General features: G+C 33.0%; 1 protein-coding gene across 1 annotated transcript in view; it reads left to right on the forward strand.

The window, feature by feature from the left end:
- The window catches only part of LOC150107569 (uncharacterized), a 613,086-nt gene that overhangs the window by 116,867 nt on the left and 472,956 nt on the right, over positions 1-23,263 (forward strand). The window lies entirely within an intron of this gene.

The following is a 23,263-nucleotide window of genomic DNA, read 5'->3' on the forward strand; positions in this document are numbered from 1 at the left end:
TTTCAGAAGACCCTCTGGTGTAATTGTTTAACTTTCTGTAATTTCTGAGCAAATGCTAAAGCATTTGCTCAGAACTATTGTCGATGTATCTTTTTAAAAACTAATTTCTTCTTCTTCTTCCACAGTCTGTCTCACTTGCAGCAGACCCGTCCACCTGTTTTCCTTGGTAGGTACAACCGGCCAACATCGCTTCGTGGATGTAATGCATGATGCATTACATAGTCATTAGTTTTCTAGTTTTGCAGTCGAATTTTTCCAGGTCTTCTTTTGTTCCAATCTATTATGCCAGCTGTGTATCGGATCACGGGTATAGCCCAAATATTCATTGCTCTAATTGTATTTAATCCATTTAGTTTTATTTTCACAATATTTCTAACTCTTTTGTTGTATTCTGCTGCTGCCTGTTGTTTAACTTTCGAGTGGAGAATGTCACTGACTTCTAATATTCCTAGGTATTTATAGTGTTCATCAGATGAAATTGCTTTTATATATTTCTCTTGATCAAAATTAAAATTGCTAGTGTCATTAATGTTTCCTCGTTTAATAGATAAAATTCTGCATTTATCTAAACCAAATTCCATTTTGATGTCCTGACTTAAAATACGAACTGTGTTCAGTAAAGAGTCTATTTGCTGGGCCGATTTTCCATGTAACTTCAAGTCATCCATATACAATACTGGGAAATTTTAATATTACATTTAGGAATTTCATATCCAAGTTTTGTTTTGTTCATAATCATAGATGAAGGTATCAAAGAAACGTTGAAGAGCAATGGTGACAAGGAATCACCTTGGAAAATTCCACGTTTAATGCTGATATTTCCGAATCGTTCATTATTCACTATTAAAGGGAATTGAATGCTTTCTTGTTGTTTATCGATGCGATGTTTAAGTTAGTTTTTCATCTTTTTGAATTTCTGAGAATCATTTTATTAACAAAGATCTGGTCTTTTGTTCCTCTGGATTTTTGCAAATTGCCTTTTTGTTCAATCGGATAAATCTGATTATCATAAGTAGTGGTATATAGAATTTGCTATCATTGCAGTGAACACCTTAAATGTAGTTGATAGGCAGGTTATTGGGCGATAGTTACTTAGGTTTGCATCCTTATCCTTATCTTTCATGAAAAGAAACGTGCTCCCAGATATCATCCAGTCTTCCACTGAGCCTGACTGTAACCAAACAATTAAATTGTTCTGCCATTCGATCATGTAGACTGAATAGATGCTTTAACCCACATCCATGTAGTTCATCTTTGCCAGGTGCACTCCAATTTTTTTAAAAATTTCTAGCTTTTGCGCTTACCATTTCTTTAGTGATAATAGCATTTCGCATTTGTTTTGGTTTCATTTCTGATTCTATTTCCTTAATCCATGAGGTAACTTTATTATGTTCAATGGGATTATTCCAGATTGTCTTCCAAAATTTGAGTTTTTCTTCTCTTTCTGGTGAATGATTGTTTACATTTGTATTTTTCTGGAGAGACTGAAAGAACTGACGTTGGTTCTGTCGAAATTGCATATTTTGCACATATTGGTTTATTCTTGTTCATATCTTTTAATTTTCCGCACAGTCGCTATAATTCTTTGCTTTAGCTCTTCAGTAACTTCAGCTGATTACCACATATAATTTGGCCAGCAATTGTTTTGTTGGCCAAATTATATGTGGTAATCAGTTTGTTTTTGATGTTATTATTTTTCATCCGTATTTCTTTAAAACTTTTTAAATTGCTCAAATCAGTTGGAAGTTTGTTGACTTTTCGTTCCAACCGAATTTTCCATGGAGCAGATTGTTTCATCCTCGGTTTTTGCTCTTACGGTTTGTAACCCAGCTTAAGTGTCATGATACAGGATGTGCTGTATAGGAGCTGATTTATTTCCTTTATGCTGTTGGTTGTGATGGTTTTAATTACAGCATTTGCGTCTAAGAGGAGCTGTTTTAGCTTAGATTTATGTAAAGCTTTTAATGGTGGTAGTCTTATACGATCATTTATGGAGTTCATATATTTCAGTAACCCTGACTTCATTTTACACGGTACTTCTATCAAAATATTCTGAGGTATGTTGTCAGGTTGATGCTTACTGAATTGAATTCCAAAGTTTGATATAGCTATCTCCTGATGATTTACTGTTAGTGGAGTTGTTGGTTTATTACGTAACTCTTGCAGCTCAAGTTCAATAAATATTTTGTTAGAAAATGAAATTCTTTTGGTCCATAAGTCTTTGTTCTGTTCTTGCAGATTCAGGGAATTTTTGTTTCCAAATTAAATGCATACGCTTTCTAAAACCTCGTTTTTTCTGATGTTGATCTGTAAAAACATTTTATAACTTCTCTGTTTTCTTCTACAGTCCATTTTTTACGTTTCGTTTATTCCAGTCGTTGGCATTTGCTGGGCAATCAGGGTGGGGCAGCTTCCTGATCTGACGCAGTCCTTGATGATCCGGGCGTCGACTGATTTGGTATGGATCTCTTCTTACTTTTCACCATTAAGATGGGGGAGGGGGAATGTAACACTATTGGTGTGGCTCCTCAGTTGAGACCTGTCTGACAAGTGTAACCCTGCTGGCAGCTATGCTACCGACAGAATAGCTCTCAACATCACTGAAGCATGCAAGCCCAAACGCCCATTACAAGGACATGTTCCTTCGAAGGGATTATTATTATTATTATTAACAAACGCAGCATTTCATATTATTTTCGTAACTATAATTAAGATTACAATAGTATTATTTCATAATATATTATTTCACATATTATGTCAGTTTGTAAGCGTGTAATAGCTAAAATGATCTACAACTGAAATTTTTGTGTAATAATAAGAATGAAAAACAAACATATTATTAAAGTTGATCTTAGAACAAGCAAATTAATTATAGAGGCACAAAATATTCACAAAAGTCGATCGTTATTTCTGTGTACCACGGTAATTGCTTGCTTGTGATCTTTTATTTCACTAGAAACCACAAATCGGAACAAAAAACGATTCTGTAATAAGAGTAAGCCTGAGATCATATTTCACAAAAACTCGAACAGGACTCCAGTAAAATTTCTTCATTAACGGTATGTCTTAGAATCTCATTCTTTCTATAATGGAGAAGCTTGTAGAAAGAATGAGAGCTAGTAATTTTTATACTTTCAGGCTCTAAACCCATATCATGATTTCTACTAAATAAGTTTCACGATCTCGAGATTAATAGCTGAGAGTTATGCACGAGAAACTTTTGATAACTCGTAAACCCATGAAAATATTCTTCGGTAATTGATTCATGATCGGTTTCTCCTCCACATTACTTTTTTCATCATATATTTTATTTTCCCATTAAAACTCTACAGAAATGGCACTGTTGTCATAAAATTTATTTTCAGTTTATGACCAGAGCTTTTGGAATCATGATTATTGAAGAAGTGTAAAAATATGATATTAAATGCTTCTGGGAAAAAAATCTGGATTGAATTTTGAGATAGTATGAGTGTTTCATGAGAAACACTCATACTATCTCCTTTCCACGTGGGAAGAGGCAGTACAAAACAACAAATCAGCCTAAGAACACAATCAGCAGGCAAAATAAATTTAAAGAACCGGGTATAGTTGTTAGATTTTTAGAATTGTAAAGTGGTCCCATGCTTTGACTCCATGATGGTGCTTAATAATAATAATAATAATAATAATAATAATAATAATAATAATAATAATAATAATAATAATAATAATAATAATAATAATTTAATATTAAAGAAATCGAGGGTCGATTTCACTAATGCAAAAGGTTCAGTCAATTTGACAACACTATTCAGTATGTTGCAAAAGAAAAAAAAAAAAGTGGACTTCCAAATTGTGATGTTTTCTTCTATCTGTGTTGGAAGATTTTCATATTACAGAATGTGTCGAAGAAATTAAAATGTTATTTGTTTTATTTTGTCTTTAAGTTCTAACATGGTTGATAGATTTGCGTATCTCGGTATGAGACCATTCATACCTGTTTTTTTTTTTCCTCACACGATTTTAATTTTAAAAATCATATCAAGGAAGATGTTTCATTGCTCGGACATGCATTTCATGTTCATTAAAAAAAAAAAACCTTCTCTTACCCTCGAAACGTGTGCAACTGGGTCACACTAATTCTCTTCACGCCACTCCACTTACTTCCAAGATGGTTTTCTTTGTAACTCCTACCTGAAATAGTTCTTCATATATTCTGCGTAATGAATTTCTTAAATAAGTTGTAAGTGAGGTAAGTCCTACAGGATTTTCGGTATAGAATATTTACCAAAGAGAACTGATTAAATTTGAATCATATCTCGATATTCATTAAGCAGGATTATGAAAATTCTTCAAATATTGAACATTTAATTAAACACTTCGTTCGGACGACTTGAGTTGTTTCTGTAAAACTAACCCTGAACTGCAATGAGAAATTATCTGCCGCTTGGGGAAATGTGTTAAGTGGATGACGGCAATGCAAACATGGTAGAACAAACAGAATTTGTTCCATCGACCACGGTTTCCTCTATTCTGTTATTGCACGTGATACTGCGCAGTGTTTCTTCCTTCCTTCAACCCCCCCCCTACACACACACACACACACACACATATACGCAGCGGTGGGATTCCACGCGTACCTTTACAAATGTGCTCCTTAATATTAGCAAACAGATAATAAAACTTAGCATTTATCCTCTTCGGTACGTATAATGCTTGCGTGCACCGCTTACGGTTGTTAAACTTGTCATAGGAAGACTAATGCTTTGCCATATGACGGAGTTTTACGTCTTGGAAAATATCAGGTCGTCATCGCACTACAGCGTCAAACGTACGAGTGCTTTGTGGCTGTGATTGCAAAATGCTGATATGGTGGATATCACAATGCTCATCTAGATATCTGAAAGGAAAGATGTCCTAATTAAACACGTTAATATTACAGTTAGAGGAACAAGGATTTGACATCTTTACTATCAAATGTTTCTGGATTACAGCCGCTTACAACGGCGCAGTCACGCCATGGGACAACGAATGCAGTTAGTCCAATCGTACTTCCCTTTCCTACCAAGTGGAATTCGTGTTTGGAATCTTTAATCTGCATTAGCAAATATATAGAGGACTTCTTCACGTCTGGGATTCTTTAAGGTAAAACAGCATTAGATTTCTTATTATTCGTGCTGTAAGACGAACTGTGAGGTCATGACAAACGTATGTCTGATTGCAGGAGACAGTCAGTCAGGCGAATATTCCTATTAGTTTTCTGGAAGAAATAATACAAATCTTCGTTATTTAAGCTGGAATTATTTAAGCCGAGTCCGCGTGGTTAGCCTAGTGACTATGCGCTCCTCAACCATATGCCTGGGGAAGGCGTGTCCTAGGTTCGATTCCCGTCGGTGACGTGAGGAGCTGAAGGATCTACCTCAGCCATAGCCAAGTTAGCCGGTCTTGGGCATGGACGGCAGGGTTTTTTCTCCAGTTTACCTGGGGGTTTTCATCCCGCAAGCAAGCAAACCGGCCTTGAGAACTCAACACTAGACATAGGATACACCGGAGCGTAGGGCTGACCACCTTATCCTGTAAACGGTTTCAGGTCCGATGATTAATAAACCCTCGACACCGCAAGGTAAAAGAGGATAAAAGGAAGATGAGATGAGATATTTAAGCCGAATTTGAAGATGTCTGTGAAAAGAATATTTTTAAACCATTATTCAAACTTTTCGAAAATCACTATACAATAAATATAAATAAAACATATAACTGAAACACTCATAAATAAACTCGTGGAACAAACGAATCAATTATGAATAATTGAAACAATCATTTGAAATATTATTCAAAGAAAATTCTCATTTGGAACTGAAGTTAAGCTCGTGCTCTGTCGATTATGCTTACTTTTGTTGTTGTTTTTTTTTGCTTTGTTGTTTCTATTACTGTTTAATTCAAAGGTATTTAATTGATGAACAATCTCTGTCTTCGAGGCCATAATTTTGAGAGTGCCGAATTTATGCATAAGGTGATTGTGAGTTCAATGTCTTATCCATCCATAGACAGCACAAAGAACTATTTATGGCAACAAGTATAGTATTTGTTTTCTTTTAAACAATTATTGTGTTGTATAATTACATAATAAACCCGTATAATAAATTGCATTAACTACGATATCTAAGTTGCACCAAATATCAAACGAAAAACTGCGGAGCAAAATGAGCTTGGTTTCAAATCTGATCCTTTGTTAGTTAATCTGAGATTTATTGTTGATTAAATATACAAACGTTTCAGTGTCATCAGTGCACTTAACTGTTCAGTCTTCATAGAGGAAGAGCTTTAAAGGAATATTTTAAAATATTCCATACATAAATAGAATGTGTTTTTTAATCAGGAACAGATACAGAAAGAAATTTGTAAAAAAAAAATCTGAAACTTCTGGAAGCTAAGCTACTCCGATTACATTTTAGTAAATAGATGACGTTAGCGAAATATAATTTAAAAACTATATTATACGTGGTTATGTTAAAGCATTACAAATTGAAAGTTAAGTAGAAAATAATGCGGCAATTACATATTTGAGAAGAAAGTTTAGTTTTTAAATAGTGATACATCATAAACCTAGATCTTGTTTAATGACAACCGAACTCAAATAGTTTTTAAAAGAAATTCTACAGTGAATAAATAAAATGATGATACTAACCCTCTGTTTATTTCATACTACTTTATACAATTTGTCAGTGCAATCGGTGTCATCAGAAATAGCCATGTCTCTATAAAACTCACTAAAAAAAGTCTTCCCTTGTGAATTATTCCTCTATTAACCTTTTATTAGACAGTGAAATGAACATTTTCTATAAAAGTGTTTGCAATGTGAGAAAGTTATGGCTGAAATATTAGAGTTGCACACGCCTTGAATTCAAAAATCCTCCTAGCCATTCTCTTGCGATTCGGTGATTACTGCTGGGCAGCACTGAGCTTCCTAGTAGGTGTGTGCCATGTTTTGCATAATGATGGTAATTTTAGTAATGTTTGGGTAATACTGGTGGTAATGTGTATAACCGTGGAATGCATTACATGGATGAGTCTGTATAGGCCAAAGCAAACTCTTATGTCCAAATGCGGGCGCGACTGCTTTGTTTGGTGAGTAGAGTAGGAAACAAGCGATATCTGAATTAAAATTCCGCTTAAAAGTTTGTCCCAAAATGAAACTTTTAAGAATGAAACGAGTACTAAAACAGAATTTATGATTATGTTAATCCATACATAAACATTAATTCATAAATAATGTTATATATTTAAAATTATTTAATACTGGAAAACAAATAAAATGTAATTAAATGTAATAAAAGCAGGAATAAATGGCGCTATTAAACAGCGAAGGAGTGGACAGTTTAATTTTCTGGCAAGTTCTCTTTAGTCTGTCACTGAACAAGCTTGTTTTACTTGCAGGTTACTACCAACATTGCTTAAAATAGCAATTAGTTATTACATATTTTATTTAACTCTTCTTTTCGTTGCCCTCCAATGATGAGTCCTTGGATCCATGGAACTGCTATATAATAATATTATTATTATTATCAGGGCCTCTGATTTTCCCCCTGAGCCGCTCTCTTCATATTTATCAATCCATATATCGTTCCTGAGATTAAACTTGCATTACACTTCATTCGGCCACATTGTAATATCTTCTTAATCTCGTAAAAACAAATCTTGTATTGGAAAAATACATCTTATATTTTGCATTATAGTATCGATCGTTTTTATTTTTATTGGTTTCTCATACAGATAACTATGCCTATACAAATTGCCTACAAGCTTTAAAAGAAATAATGCTTAAACGAAACCAAAAACTCCTTTTATATAATTTGAAGGATTCCAAAATGGAAGAAATTTATTTTCCTCAACATGACGTAAATTACTTACTTTACAGCCGCTGTTGTGAATTATGGTTAGAGCACTTTCTTTCAGTGGTAGAAAGATTTCTTGCTTGCGATTTCTCATATAGATTTCAGTTGGATTCTAATAGGTAGCATTATATCAAAATAGGATCCTAGATCTTATTTAAAGCAGAGAAAACTTGCAGAAAAGGTTCATGACGTAAAAAATGAATATGAGCTCCACTTTATCACCTGTCTACGAGATAGCCCATATACTTTGCCCTAGGTACACCTTAGGGAAAAATTATCTGGGGCACATAAAACGCAGTAGATTCAAGGGAATAATTGTATTTGCATGCTCGTAAAATTTTCTTCCCTGACCCTCTTTCCTTTTTGGTGGTTTGAGAATCTCCATAGCTATCAGGAGTTACTATATGAAGGAAATCCGGTAAAAAAAAATTACACATAAAAGTTCACAATTGGATACAAAAGTACACAATAACAATCTATTCTCATGGAGAGCCATATGGATGCTATAATCAAAACAAATAATGCAATGTTCCGTAATTCTACCAAAATGAATTGGATTTCATGGAAGGCTCTTTAATTTAAAGGTACATTTTAAACGAATAAATTAAGTCCTCTAAAAATAAACATAAATGGAAATTACAAGTGATATCATAGAAGGAATGATTCGCTGAAATTACATGAATTCTATTTTAAGTTTTAAACTGAATTTAAAATTTTAATTTTAATTTTATATTTTAATTTTAACATTTTAATTGATTTTTGTATTATTTGTAATTCTACAATAAGGCTGTATTTAGAAAGAGTGGAATATCTTCTCATAGTCCTCAGGAGTTAAGGACACGTCGTGCAAGTTCTCTCTACACTACAGAAAACTTAAAAATATCATCATCATCGCAGCATTTGATTGTATTTTTGTGTTTGCTAACGAGGATCAATTTATGTGTATGTACTCATACATATTGGATCAGTTTACTAGAGTTGTTTTGTTCAGTTGAGAGCTAAAAATTCCTTGTTTAAGTCGGAAGAAAAATCCCTCTTTTCTTACACCAAAGATCAACTAAGAAAAAAGGATTAAAAAACATTGTCTATAAAATGTTTCTTTAGTCGATTACTAGAATCGAACGTATAAATTTTGCTTCTTTTTCTTCAGGTGTATCATCATGGAAGTTACCGCGAAGATGCGTAGGTCCTTAAATATTATGTTAAATGAATAAATCTAAAACCACTTTGCGAGTTTTTGACCTTGTAGCAAAGTTTCCGGTTCCACAATTCTCTACCACCAGAAGATACTTTGAAAGTTCGATTCTAATCACCGATTACAGGAAATTTTTTCCTAGTTTTTTTTTTTTTTTCATTCGGTTTCCGAGACTATTTGACTCAGTGAGAAGTTATAACTCTGGAAACTCGGGTTTATAATCCCACAACCCAGAAAAGTGTCCACCACAGAACTCACGCTACTTCGGACAAATAATACACCACTTAGGATTTTTAGAAATACCAGATGGCGGAATAATTGTCTGCCATACTCTCGCCCTCTAATCCTTTGAAAAATCACCAGTAGCTAGCCACGAGTTCAGTTATCGTTGATGGCTTATCGCGGAGAGTGACTGTACATCGATTTCCAAAACGTATTTAGGACTAAGGGAGCATAAATTACCCTCTCTCTCTCTCTCTCTCTCTCTCTCGGGACAATAAAACACGTTTGAGGATGGATTTATGTTAGAGGTTTCTCCGTCTGTACAACCATAGTTAGAGTACATGTTTGATAAAATGTATATTATATTAGAATATAACCACAGTAAGTGCGATTTAACGGCGTGTGAAATATTTTAAACATAATAAGTTTTACAAGAGAGATAAATCATAAAGTATTATTCTAGCTAAAATGATAACGAATAAAACAAGAAAATGTATTTTTTTTCTATTTTATTTTCAAAATGTTTACTGTCAGTTAGTACTTATTTTTGTATTCAATGCTTTCGTTAAAAGTTCTAAACCTATCTTTACAATTTCAAAATAAATTAATTTATATTTTTAAGTCCAATAACTTCTTTATACACAGCATTATTTTTAATTATAAAATTTATTTTTATTTTTTTAAATTTTAAAATTTTAAATTTTTTTAATTTTATTTAAAAAAGTAAAAGATGTTTTAACAGTCTGTAATACAGATAAACAATATTCTTTCACAATGAATAAATAGAAAAAGAGGAGTCCAACAGGTATGTGCATTATCACCACTACTGTTTGGGATCGTCTCGGAAAAGGTAATGCAAGAAATCGAAACTCACAGAGAAATTTCATTTTATATCTGGGAAGACTAATCAGTGATTATGGAAAATGCGAACAAGAAATTAAAAAAAAATACAAATAGGGAAAACATTTTAAGAAAAATATGTTAAGAAAACAAATAGGGAGCATTTGTTTCTTAACATGAAACAAATGCTCACTAACAGAAAAGGCTATATAAATACATGAATACGTCTGATAACTTGCTGTTTAATTCTACATTAATGTACACCTCAGAAACATGGACTGTCGGAAGAGAAATGGTAAAAAAGATTGATGTAAATTTGGTTACTAAGAAGATTGATTCAGATTAGCTGAACAGAAAACAGTACAAACAAATACAGTACTTAATAGAGTAAACCAAAAAGGATTACTGAATGAGATCAGGAAGAGGAAAAGAAAATTCTTAGGACATGTTCAAAGAGAAGTACTGAACAATGTGATCATTACTGAAATATTACTGGGAAGAGGAGACTCACCAAGACATGACTATTAAGGAAACTGAATATTGGATAGGCAAAAGGGTTATACATCTTTAGGGACGTACAAGATAAGAATAAGTGGGAAACCATGGGCCGTGCCGGTCTCTGGATCGTAGTGGCATCTGAATGAATAGAGGGAAATATTTTTATCTTTTAAATTTAATATTTTAAATTTGATGTTTTTAATTTCAAGATATATTTTTAAATTGAAGTTAAAGATATATTTTAATTTTTATTATTTTATTTTTAAAGAAATTTTAATTTTTTTTTTCAATATACATTTTTACAATTTTTTTTAATTTGAAGGAACGTTTTTTTCATTGTAATGTGAAAAATTCAAACTTTTCTAAGAAAATTCTTCCTCCTAACATAGTTCGAGATATAACCAACCATTTATTGCAGAGTGTCACACTTTTTTGAACCTCATTTCCTTCTTTAGAAGCAAGACATTTCTAAAAATGGGCTTCTTTGCCTGGTTAGTTATTTCTTTGAAAATATCTTCATTTTTCTTTCTTTTTTAAAAATTAATTTAATGCCCATGACGTTCGCTTCAGGAATGTAATGTTATTTCATCAAATTCATTTTTTCCTCCTTTTCCTTCTAATTGTCCAAGCTACATACCACGCTTCTGACCAACAAAGACTACCAGACCACCAAAGATAATATTAGCTTGCAGATCAAAAGAGAAAGAAAACGGAAGAAAAATTCAATGTTGGCATGAGATCAAAACGGCATGGCTTAACTTTATGAAAAGATAAATTATTATTGATAGATTTAAAACAAGTTTGTCTTCATTAAAGTGCGTCGCTATTTATAAAACAGGATCACCGGACGTCACATTTTTCTGGACATCTCACTTTTGTTTATTATTTTTAAAAACTTTTATCGAAGAGGACAATGCCCTGTTTCTGTCTTTGGCCAGCTGTTAATAATGCTTCGTGCAACTTTGCATCTGGTGTCAGGAATAAGCAGCTCATTCAATGTTAAGCTTAAATAGCCAGAATGAATGACGATGTTAGCGTTGATAATATTAATTTATTTCTGTTTACAACTTTGTCATTATGTCTATCTTCTTAAACATAGAAGTCATACAATAGTAGTAAGTTTCAAATTTTTTGTAATGTTTCATATGATTAACTGTTATTCTGATTGCTATTCTAGTCATTTATAAACATAATTGAATCAACCATAACTTAAACTATTGCTGCATTTCACAATGCTCAGTATAGCTGCAGTTAAATTGATATTTCGCACACATTAATATGCTTGTATGTATTTGGTGTTGGAATTATACTGCGCGTATTGTCTAGGTCAGTATAGCAATTCTTACTGTTTCTTTTTCGATAATTTCTCTCTCTCTCTCTCTCTCTCTCTCTCTCTCTCTCTCTCTCTCTCTCTCTCTCTCTCCTCATCTCGTCCATTCAGGAATAGATTGAGTCCTTTGGCATTCATCTGCACCATTCCCTAACGGCAATGTTAGGGAATCTGGAGAAAGAAAAAAAATCCTTCTTACTCCAGAAGGAGACCGTGTTATTCACCTTCATTCGAAGCCCCTTATACTGTTCTTTTTTTGTCCGAGATGGGATTTGAATCCAGGTCTTTCCTACCAGACAGTCGTCATTTACCTATTCAGCTACCGACACTCTTTACATGAATATTGCTTGTATTATTTTTTTAGTAGCTTCCATTCACGGACGATTTTTGTTAACCTCGTCTAGTACATTGGTACCGTTGGTGGGTTGTGATGTGGATTTTTTTTTCTATTTTATTAATTTTATATTTTTATTGTATTTTACACATAGTCCGGAAACCGGCTATATATGAAAGGAAAAATAATACTTCCTATTTTTCTGTTCATGACGTGCTTTTATGCAACTCTGTATAATGGGCATTAGGTTTTTAAACTCAATATGGCTGCCAAATTGTTAACTCTGAAAATCCGATAATCTTATTTGTAAACGATGTTTAATTAGCTTTATACCTCGATTGTCTCTCGAGCCCCAACTCTACATCATAATTATTACATCATTATTACTGTAAAAAAATACTCTTGTGTTTTCTGATTTGCTGTAGCCTCCTCTATAGTTGGAACTATTCGCATTCCTATTATACTGTATCAATTCAGGTCTACTATCGTCCACGATTTCCAAAGATGCATATCGACAAGTCACTTCGATTTTACAATGGAAGTAGTTGATCTGCATTTGCTTTCCTTCTCGATGATTCCAGATAGTAGGCTGTTGATCATTTTCCCAGATAGTGACAGAATATCATGCATGCAACAAGACGTGTTTGTATTTCGTAAATAGACAGTTACTATGTTTGTGAAGTAAAAAGTAAACAGGCATCACGTGCGCGCGCGCGCGCACGCAGACACACACACACACACACACACACACACACACACACACACACACACACACACACACACACACACACACACACACACACACACACACACACATTAAATTAATAGATGGACTGTTCGATCGATTACTATACTAGAAGGGAGAAGATATGAGTGTGTTTATATAGTAAAACGCTTATGTTTATCTCACTTTTTTGTTATTATTGTTATTATTATTTTTTTGTAAAAAACGAGGCTTAACTAAAATGTTTCATTGTTAGTATTTCTCAAACTCGTGTAGCACCTTATTAGGTTCGTTCTATCCTTTCATTCTCATATAATAACTCAGCTCAGGCTGGAGGATTTTATCTACATTTGATCAACTGAAACCGTTATCAAAATCTGTCAAACTACTTCAATTTTGATATAAGGCCAAATAAGTTTATTATTAAAATATGGCAAAACGAGCGAAATATACTTCTGCTATAAGTCGATGTGTCTAAAATATCTGCCACGTCATCTCAAATTCTCTTTCGATGAAATGTGCTTAGTAGTAAAATATGATGAAACTACTCAAAACGTTGTAAAACGTCACGCATATTTGTAAATTACAATACGTAAATTATTCCTAGTACATAAAAGAGGAACAAATGAGTCAAAACAAAATTATGTAGAGCACCGTTTATTACATATAACTGAATCCAGAGAAGTTTTGGCGCATGCGCTATAGATGTATGATTTTGTTGTTTTGCTAATTATGTGATTCAGAAATGAAATCATAACAGGTGAAATCTTGACAAATAGTAATAAAGATCCTAAATACCAAAGTATATTAAATTCAGTCAACTTGGGAAGAATTATTATTCTCGTTTTGCTATTTAAAACGATCAGTTGTTATGGCGTACAAAAAAAAAAAAAGAAAAAAAAAAGAAATCTTGTTTTTCCTCAGTAAACCTTGGACACTACTATATTAGAAAGACATATTCTACTAAATAATGCATCTCGTTAGCAACCTTTTAAGAATACTTTACATACAGTACACTTTGAACCTGTTCAGCATTCAATTTCGAGTGTCAGCATTCCCGTCATGCTTGCACCAACTGTCAACATGTTTGTCACGAATTTATGTTATTCAAACATCGTGCGACGTAGTAGTGTATTTGTAAAAATTCACTGAATGTGTCAAAAGTTATAGCGCAGTTTATGAAACGATGGCATTTTATGCTATGCTAATCTTAATAAAACAGACAATTAACAGACATAATATACTGACCCTTAATGGTCTTCATTTGTTTAAGCCGTAATATTGCAACCAAATCATGTCGAATTTTTTTTTTATTAAAAAAATTTGGAAGAGTTTTCTGACGGTTTTTGACACACACTCTAACGACTAGATTTTATTAAATTCCATTAAACCAAACAGAAATGATAGCTTATTTTTTTCCAATAAAAATTCAATTTTAATAAAATAATAATAATAATCTGTCTTCAGCCAATCCTGAATCTAAAATTCCTTTGTAAATGAAAATACTTATAGGGTCCAATATTCAATCGATTAGTCACATCGATATTTATTCAAAGCCAAATAAATATCGATTGTTGATATTTCCATAGCCTTCGAATGAATTTTCATATCTATAACGTATTTTCTTAACCTCCTAATGAATGGTGGTAGTATTGCGACAATTCAATATGATAAATTGCAGCGCATAATAATACATTTCTAAACTACGTAAACTTTTAACGCTTTAGAAGTGATTTTACTTCCCGTACACTGGAACCTTGTCATTCTATAGTAGGGAAAGAATGAGGGAAAACATTCGTTAAAAAATATAAAAAATTGGAAACAGAAATAATGATTTGCAATAAACTTTTCAGGAGACTTCATGGATGGTGGATTTTCTTTCTTCAACTTGATCTAGTTTTAGCGTCCTTAGAGAGCTGAAATATTTATTTAAAATGAAATCCCCTCTCCCCTTTTAAGACTTCAATTCTTTATTCCCTTTGGGTATCTCTACAGCAGAATCCATTAACGTGTAACGACTTTGTGTTAACGATGTGTGGTATTCTAATTCAAATTTGCATAAAACCACTTTGACATGACTGAACGAAACTATGCATTAGGATATGAGAAATAACAAGTTATGAGACAATCGCATCAGTGCGTTAAATGGAAAATATAATAAGGAAACAGTAGAGTAAAGTAGATAGAGAATATTCTGTTATCAAGTGGGATTCAAACAATGAAAGCACCTTTGTTGTTGTAAGCATCACTTTTGGTTTTTCGTTCACACAATCATGCAGCATGATTGATTATTTCAAGTGACAGCAGTTAATTTATTACCTCATTTATTTCTCAATAAACAGACACTTCAACAAGTAGGTTTCCCAGTCAAAGAAGCTTCAAGTCTTCTGAGAATTTTTCCGATGATAATGAGGAAAGCTTATCTTAGCCTAGTTGATCTTAGTTTAGCTAGTGTTTTAAGCATTAGATTCGTTCGCGTGTGTGTGTGTGTGTGTGTGTGTGTGTGTGTGTGTGTGTGTGTCATAACTCTGCTCTTGTTAGACAGCTTTTAATAAAATTTTATATTAAAATTGTTAGTAAAATTTGCTGAATCATCTCAGATATTTTTAAAATCAGAATATTTTAGTCTCAAAATTATGTACAAAAGATGTACACTGATAACACTCAAAATAGTGTGATTATTATATGCCATTTTCTCTTCTTTCTGATCACATCATTTCCGCATATAATATCTTTTAGTGACGCTGGTAGAGGTAACTTTGTGGTAACGGTTCTACAATACTATACCACACTACTATAAGATTAGATTCCGGTTACCTACTGGCAGAATTTTTTTTTCCCTCCCAGCAGGTTCGCGAGTTAATCTTTAGCGCAAGCAAGTAGTTTTTTTGTCTTTTTCTTTCTTTTTTTTTTTCAGAAATCCAGAAATTCTATTTTGCTGCGCACAAAACTCTACCCCTTAATACTTCGACTGTTTCGCACACGATAATATCATGTTTTGGGAATGCAAGAATAGCTGTCATTTCTCTGTCATTTTCAACTCAGGGCCAACGATTTCAAAGGTCTTGAAATCGTTGGCCCTGAGCTGAGCTATCGGTGACGTTCACTAAGTATGGAGCCATCTGCTTACCGAATTCCAAAGTTGGTCAGGACTGAAAAGGTTCGGCCTGCACTTCTTGTGAAATAAAACACTTCTTGGAAATTATATAAATTAAGTGGATATTAAATCCAACATCATTTCAAAGCCGAATACGGAAACTATAAGTTTAGTGCGAAAATTGACCAGAGAGCTTGAGGAAATACAATCGCCGCCATACTGAGAAGCTGGTGACCAGCCAAACCATCACTAATAACTGAGTCTAAGTCTGTGATTTCATGGTGACCAGGGAAAAGAGAGAGAGAGAAAGAGAGAGAGAGAGAGAGAGAGAGAGAGAGAGAGAGAGAGAGAGAGAGCAATGTACATAGCTTCCGCCATATCGTAGTCCTAAACCCCAACACACACGCATTATCATGTGAAATAGTACGAGTTCTACTCTCGATTTTTTTTTCTTTTGAGTTGCGAGATTGAAAAGGGAGGATTTTTTTTCTTCCGAGTTTCCAGGAAAAAAATTCTACATGTCGTGCAAAAGATCGCCTTCTCAGGAACTGGCTGAAACAGTGAAATAGAAACAACTTGAATATATTTAAAATTTATGTTGCTATTTTAATACATTTATGGTAGTCTTTTTTCCTTCGAGAATCGCTCAGATTATAATATATCTACCAAAAAATAAGCATCGATGCTTCAAACAGTTATTACAGAGAACAATGCTTTTAATAAAGAGAATTTGATATAGTAAATATTTCTCTTTTTTTAAAACATCTCTAATTCCGTCTGCCATTTGCATATTTAGTCCAAATGGTCTGTTACAAACAAGTAACTTGACTTTTTTTATTAATCTAATTTTAATAATGATATAGTGATTAACACTATCTCCACAGTCTAATGTGTCCTTTAATATGTTTTGTGGCTGGATCATCAGGAAGGAGGCGAAACCAGAATTTTACATGATGACTTATAAATGTTCCTAGCATCCTGGAAAAACGGAATTAGAGTCTATCAAACCAAAGAATGTTTTGCTGCGTTGTGTTTAAAACATTAAACTTATTTTCACCAAATTACCATATGACTTGTATTAAAAACTATCCTGATAAATAACGATGTGAGCCAAACTGACTTATTAAACTATTCAGTTATAAAAAAATATAATCATTAACCAGAAATGAATCATTGTGAATCATATAACAAACAGTAAAAAATATTGGATTACTAAGATATTTCAAGATATTCGTGACTCAGTTGTATAAACAAGGGAAAAAAATGCAGAGTCGCTGACACAGTAATGCGAACACTGTTCCCTTTCGTGCGTTGCTATCATTTAAATTCCATTGAGCTATGATGAACATTATGGCTAATTGGAACATCCCTCCTTCAGAGTTAAATCAAACAGAACCCATTAGGGGCGAAAATTAAAACATTGTCTTAATAGACGATGTTTATCCTTGTTTTTTTTTTCCTTTTTAGTTGTGCTTCTGACAACAGCTGAAAAAAAAATAGTAACTAAAATAAATTCGAATTGTGACCCATAATTAACATGACATAACATAACATGTTACAGAAGGCTTGTTTTAAATATATAGCTAATTTAGAAAATAATTATTAACCATTATAAACCAAACTAGAAGTGTAAGAGGTAATATATCTCCATTGTGTGATTTTTTTTTACTTAATAGAATTATTCCATTAATTTCCAGAATGCATAACTTATAGTATATTACTTGCAATAATCTGTTAAAGAAAATGACCCTTGGAAAGCATTCGCTGAAAATGGCAAAGAAAAAGAAAAATCAACACGAGTGGATTGCTGCTGTTTTTTTACGTCTTCAACCCTCTTACGTAAATCCATCTGTCTTTGTGAAATGGAACAAAAAAAAATACAATTTCTTTACTAAGAAATCCAATATCTTTGTTATAACCGATAAAAGTAATTATACGTCCGCTAAAATAGAAATATCTATTAAATTGCTCATTTTTATTATTTAATGAAAGTACAAAACAATTCATTTCGTAGAATTATTTTCATTCGATTTTTATTCAATTTTTTTTTCTTATTTAAGAAGACTGATTATTGGTTTCTTGATACAAAACTACCGTCTAATTATAAAAATCTGAAGAACGTATAAAAAATAACTTAATGTTCGTAACTGGCGAGATCTTCACAAATAATACAAACAAAAGAAACGATTTGGGGTTATTGTTTTGTCGGTACTTTATTCGCTTCCCTTCTTTTGTTTCTTTGTATTCGCTCATGGCTGATTTCGAACAATAAAAAAGGTTATAGCTAAATTTATTAAGTGGGAATGAATTAAAACGCATGTTTGCTTAGTTCGTGTAAAAGCGCAATATAATTTTTTGATGCATTTCAAGAGATGAAGAACGATGTTCCTATTCTACCAAAAGACCAAACAGATCGTATTAAGTGTAAATTTTATACCAACCTAATTATTTTTTGGGGAGTTTGAAAACATAAAAATTTACTTGAAATAAATAATTCGCTCACCAAAATCTAAATACAAAAATTCTTTCGACTAATTTCATCCCTGAATGCTTAGCTAATTACGTATGACAAGTGGTTGTTTCAATTTTTAGTTTCGTATTCTGTGGTGCGTATTTTTATGTACTCTAAAATAACAAACGAAAGTTCGTTTGCTGTATAATATATCGCTAATTTAAGGAGACCGTTTTTAAATTTGAAAATATGCGTTAAGTATGACTATGATTTTTTTTCTTTGACAATTCACATCATATTGACAGTGTTGCAAAAATAACAACGGCGTCTCGATAATATATTTCCATCATATTAATTACTGGACCACTTTTTATTTGACTGAAATTCGTTACTCGTAGAATGTTTGGAATATAGTATTGTTAATTGTGACAGTCAAAAAAAAAAAAAAAGTCTTGTCGCAGAGCCGTATCTGAATATTAAGTAAATCTTAAGTAAATAAAAATTTAATTTACTCACAAAAATCTAAATACAAAATCCTTTCGACTAATTTCATCCTTGAATGCTTAGCTAATTGCGTATGACAAGTGGCTGTTTCAGTTTTTAATTTCGTATTCTGTGGTGCGTATTTTTATATACTATAAAATAGAAAATGAAAATTCGTCTTCTGTATAATATATCGCTAATTTAAGAAGACTGTTTTCAAAATATGAAATATACAAAAGTATGATTTATGATTTTGCTTTAATACTTCGTATCGTTTCGGAATTTCCATCTATATTTTCCCACTCCTATTCGGATGGATAATTTCCATCTAAATTTTGCCCTTCCAGTCACATCATGCCCTATTAAAAATAGTATCTCTGGGAGGTTTCCATGTAAAGTTATTTGAAATGATTCATATTTTATTCACGGTATTACAACACCAAAACAATAAATCATAAAATTAGTATGTAGTAACTGGCTTATATTTCGCTGGATTTCAAATCCGCATCTTCAGAACTGATCAGGGTTGCTAATTTCAAGTTTGGTTTGAATGTGGTGTGAAAATTATACTTCGTTAATACTTCAGCTACCCTTTCAGATGTACCCAGATATATGGAATAGCAATGGTGATACTTTGGTATTGTGTGTTTCAGAAGGGGGATATGGTAGCATGTAGAATTATTGTAGAATCTATACTGCAGAATCTGTAACTATTGGCCAAAACAGCACGACAAGGATTGCGTCACTTGAACATATAGCCCTGGCTCTATGAGTTACCGTCTTGAAGATTCCATACTGCTGAGCTAGATGTTGATTAGCACTTCTCTTTTTCTCTATTCTCTACCACATCTTGAAGTTGATGAAGTTCCCTGTTATTGTAACATGGTCTACTATGGATATAGATGCCGTAACAATAGCCCTAGAGACCACAAGAAATGCATTCGCCACTATCATTATGGCAAGTCAGAACCGCCAAATCTCGCTTTAGACACGCCTTCACACAGGCAGGGTCGGCTCTACTGACAGTGCAAGCCGTGCATTTGCACTGGGCGACAAGTTTTTTTTTGGGGCGGAAAAATTAGCATAAACTATACGAAAAATGAGGTGTAAGGAGCGGCAAAATATGCTACTGCACAGGGCGGTAAAATTCCTAGGGGCGGCCCTGCACATAGGATTACCTGAAAGAAATGCATTGTGCTCTATTGAAGTCGTTACAAGTCGGAAAGACTATTTTTAGAGTCAGCAATGATTATGAAACATTCTCCTAACTTTAACAAATATCTCTGCATTAATCTGCCAAAACGTTTTGAGTCTTTTTAAGATTAATTTCAAACCAGCTGTAAAAAAAGTCTTCTATGCAAAAATAAACGGCACCAAATTAGAATATTAGGTCTTTTGTCCATTACAATTTGAATTGTTTCCTGTACTCATGGTCGCATGTGCACTTTTATGAACCTAGTTTTAAATCCAGCTGAAATACAAGCCATTTAATAAATAACTTTTTTTATAATTTATTGTTCTGGTGTTGTAACATCGCGAAGAAATAAAAGATGAATACTGTCCAACTCTTAAGCCTGTCTGCAATGTTTGTAATGCTGTTACGTGGATGGATCATATCTTGCTGAAGAATGGCCACACTGAACACTTGGTGATTGATCATGCGTTCACGACAGCGCCACATTTCTTTTCGTGGCGAAATTCCATACCAGTTTTGTTATTCTCTTATGCACGCCTTGGACTATATATTTGATAAATTTCGATGTGTTACTCCAGTGGCGCACCCAGGGATGGGGGGGGGGGGTAAACGAGGCCCTTTCCCCAAAAAAGGAAAAAAAACACACTAGAACATTTTCCAAAAACCTTTATTTAATTAAAATTAATTTTTTAATTTATGTCGTGTCGTGTCTTCTATTTCTATACTACTTATGAATTAGCGGTCACGTAAGGTGGGAATACCCTATAGCTGTCGGGAATCACGGCCGCTGTGAACGCAAGGCGAACGAAGTAGTGCTCGGGCGGACCGAGCACTACTTCGTTTGCCCGAGCAGGGCCAGAGGAGATTGCGTGTATCATGTATTGGCGATCACTGCAAATGCTCAGTCATATGCAATATGTAGTGTGTATTCTCAAATCGTCTACTCAACTCCCCTCCTCTCCCAAGATTAAATCTTGAGTGCTCGGCCCTCCCCCCAAGATTAAATCCTGAGGGCGCCACTGTGTTACTCTTTTAATATATACCATAATACGTGTAGAATAAGTTGTCCCTATAAAAGTCGGTTGTTTAAGAAAAATTACATACGCTGGAGGACATTCCCAACCCCACAGTATTGTAAATGATAAAAGTTTATAAAATAGATAATAAATTAAGCAAATATAACTCAATAATATTCGGTATATCAGCTGTAATTGACAAATTAATTTATTTACATCTTGCTATCATACAAAAGGTATTCCCTATATGATTGCAGTTGATCAAACCTTGAGTTCAGTTGTCAATTCGAACAGACAATTCGAATTAGGCAAATTCAAGAAGAAATGGACTTAGTTTCATGTCTTGTTAAGAGTGTGTGCCATTAATTTCTCATTTATTAAATCATTACTCTATTCATGAACATGTGATTAAGCTTGTGCATGCATAACTTATGACGTTTTATTTGAAACAGACGATAAATATATTCCGTTCGAAAATTTAAAACTTTTATCATGTAATAAGCATGGATTTAAAGAAGGATATATATGGCATTTGATTAAAGATAATATATTATATATATTTAAAATTGAGCATGTCCTAAAGGGATATTTGTTGTATATATATATTTATTTATTACCACATTCATGGTAGTAACTGTTCTTTCAAATCCTTACTACCTTACCATACTATAAATTTCAGCAAAAGACGAGAGAGAATTAATAGTAATGTAAACTTAATAATGTAGTGCATTCATAGTAATCTGAACACCCTTGAGGGTACATATCTGCAAATTGATGAGGTATGATGATGAGGGAGAAAGAATGTCTCAATTTGACTTGCGCTATTTATTGAAGAATTATAAACACAATAGGCCGATGTGATTCTACTTTTAAGTATAACATGTAACTAACTATGCTGTGTAGCATTATTTTTAAGGGCAATCATCGTTAAGTGAAGGGTTAATATTTTATTGAATTGTATGCTCAACATCAGTTTATTTTGAAGTATATTAACATGTTTGTTTGGGATAAAAACAATTTACACAAATGAACGGTTAAGAATATACGCAAAAAGTCAAGGCAACCTATTTCTTTTTAACAAAGATTTTATTCAGATATATTGGATATAAAGTACAGGATCTACAAAGCATATTTTAAAACAATGCGCCAGAAGCATTTCAGAATCATAAAATAAAATACAAGAATACTTATATATTATATTATTATTTTTAATACTTTATAAAACTCATAGACACTATTGGAATATTGGACAACTTAAAACTGATTTGTTCTTCTTTGTCTGTACATATTGATCTGTACGAAGAAGATGCGTATACTGAAAATTGCGATCTGTATTTTGGAGTTTTTAATTGAAAATGTTCTTTCTTTTGATTAATTTTATTGCAACTGAGTTTAATTAAAATCACTGCTACTGATGTGAGTTAACTGTAGATTAGAGTATTAAAAATTAAAACTAATTTACAGCGAACTTGATTCACCTTTTCCAAATGTACCAGTAAAATGTGCGTTATTGTACAACAGTATAATAACGGCGCAATGCACTTGTACTTTTTTTTCTTTTCTTTTTTTTATCACAGTAGAAAACCGACAGGATATTAGGAAGGAACTTGATATTGTTATCATTTAAGAATGCATGAGCAGGGCTAATCTTAGATGGTCACTTAAACAGAATGGATGAGGAAAGGTTAGCGAAATAGGTGTTTGATGCCAAGATGGCAGGATAAAAGACCTCGGAGACCAAGATCTAGGCGAATTAATTCAGTCAGAAGTTCCATAGCCCACCGAAAGTTTAGGTACGACAATATTGCAGTACTCACAAGTAATAGATTCATTTGGAGGAAGATTGTTGATAGGAGATTAATAATAATATCAACTTAATTATGTAGTACTATCATAGTATTACACCCCTTTAAGTTCCGTTTTATTTCTCACGTCAGTAATGAACGATGTAAACTAAAATCAAAAAACGACATGCGCGTTATATGTTATATATTAGTAGGATA

This window comes from Typopeltis vanoorti, chromosome 4 (genome assembly GCF_054136105.1).
Source record: "Typopeltis vanoorti isolate ZY-2024b chromosome 4, IOZ_Tvanoo_1.0, whole genome shotgun sequence".
Lineage (NCBI taxonomy): Eukaryota > Metazoa > Arthropoda > Arachnida > Uropygi > Thelyphonidae > Typopeltis > Typopeltis vanoorti.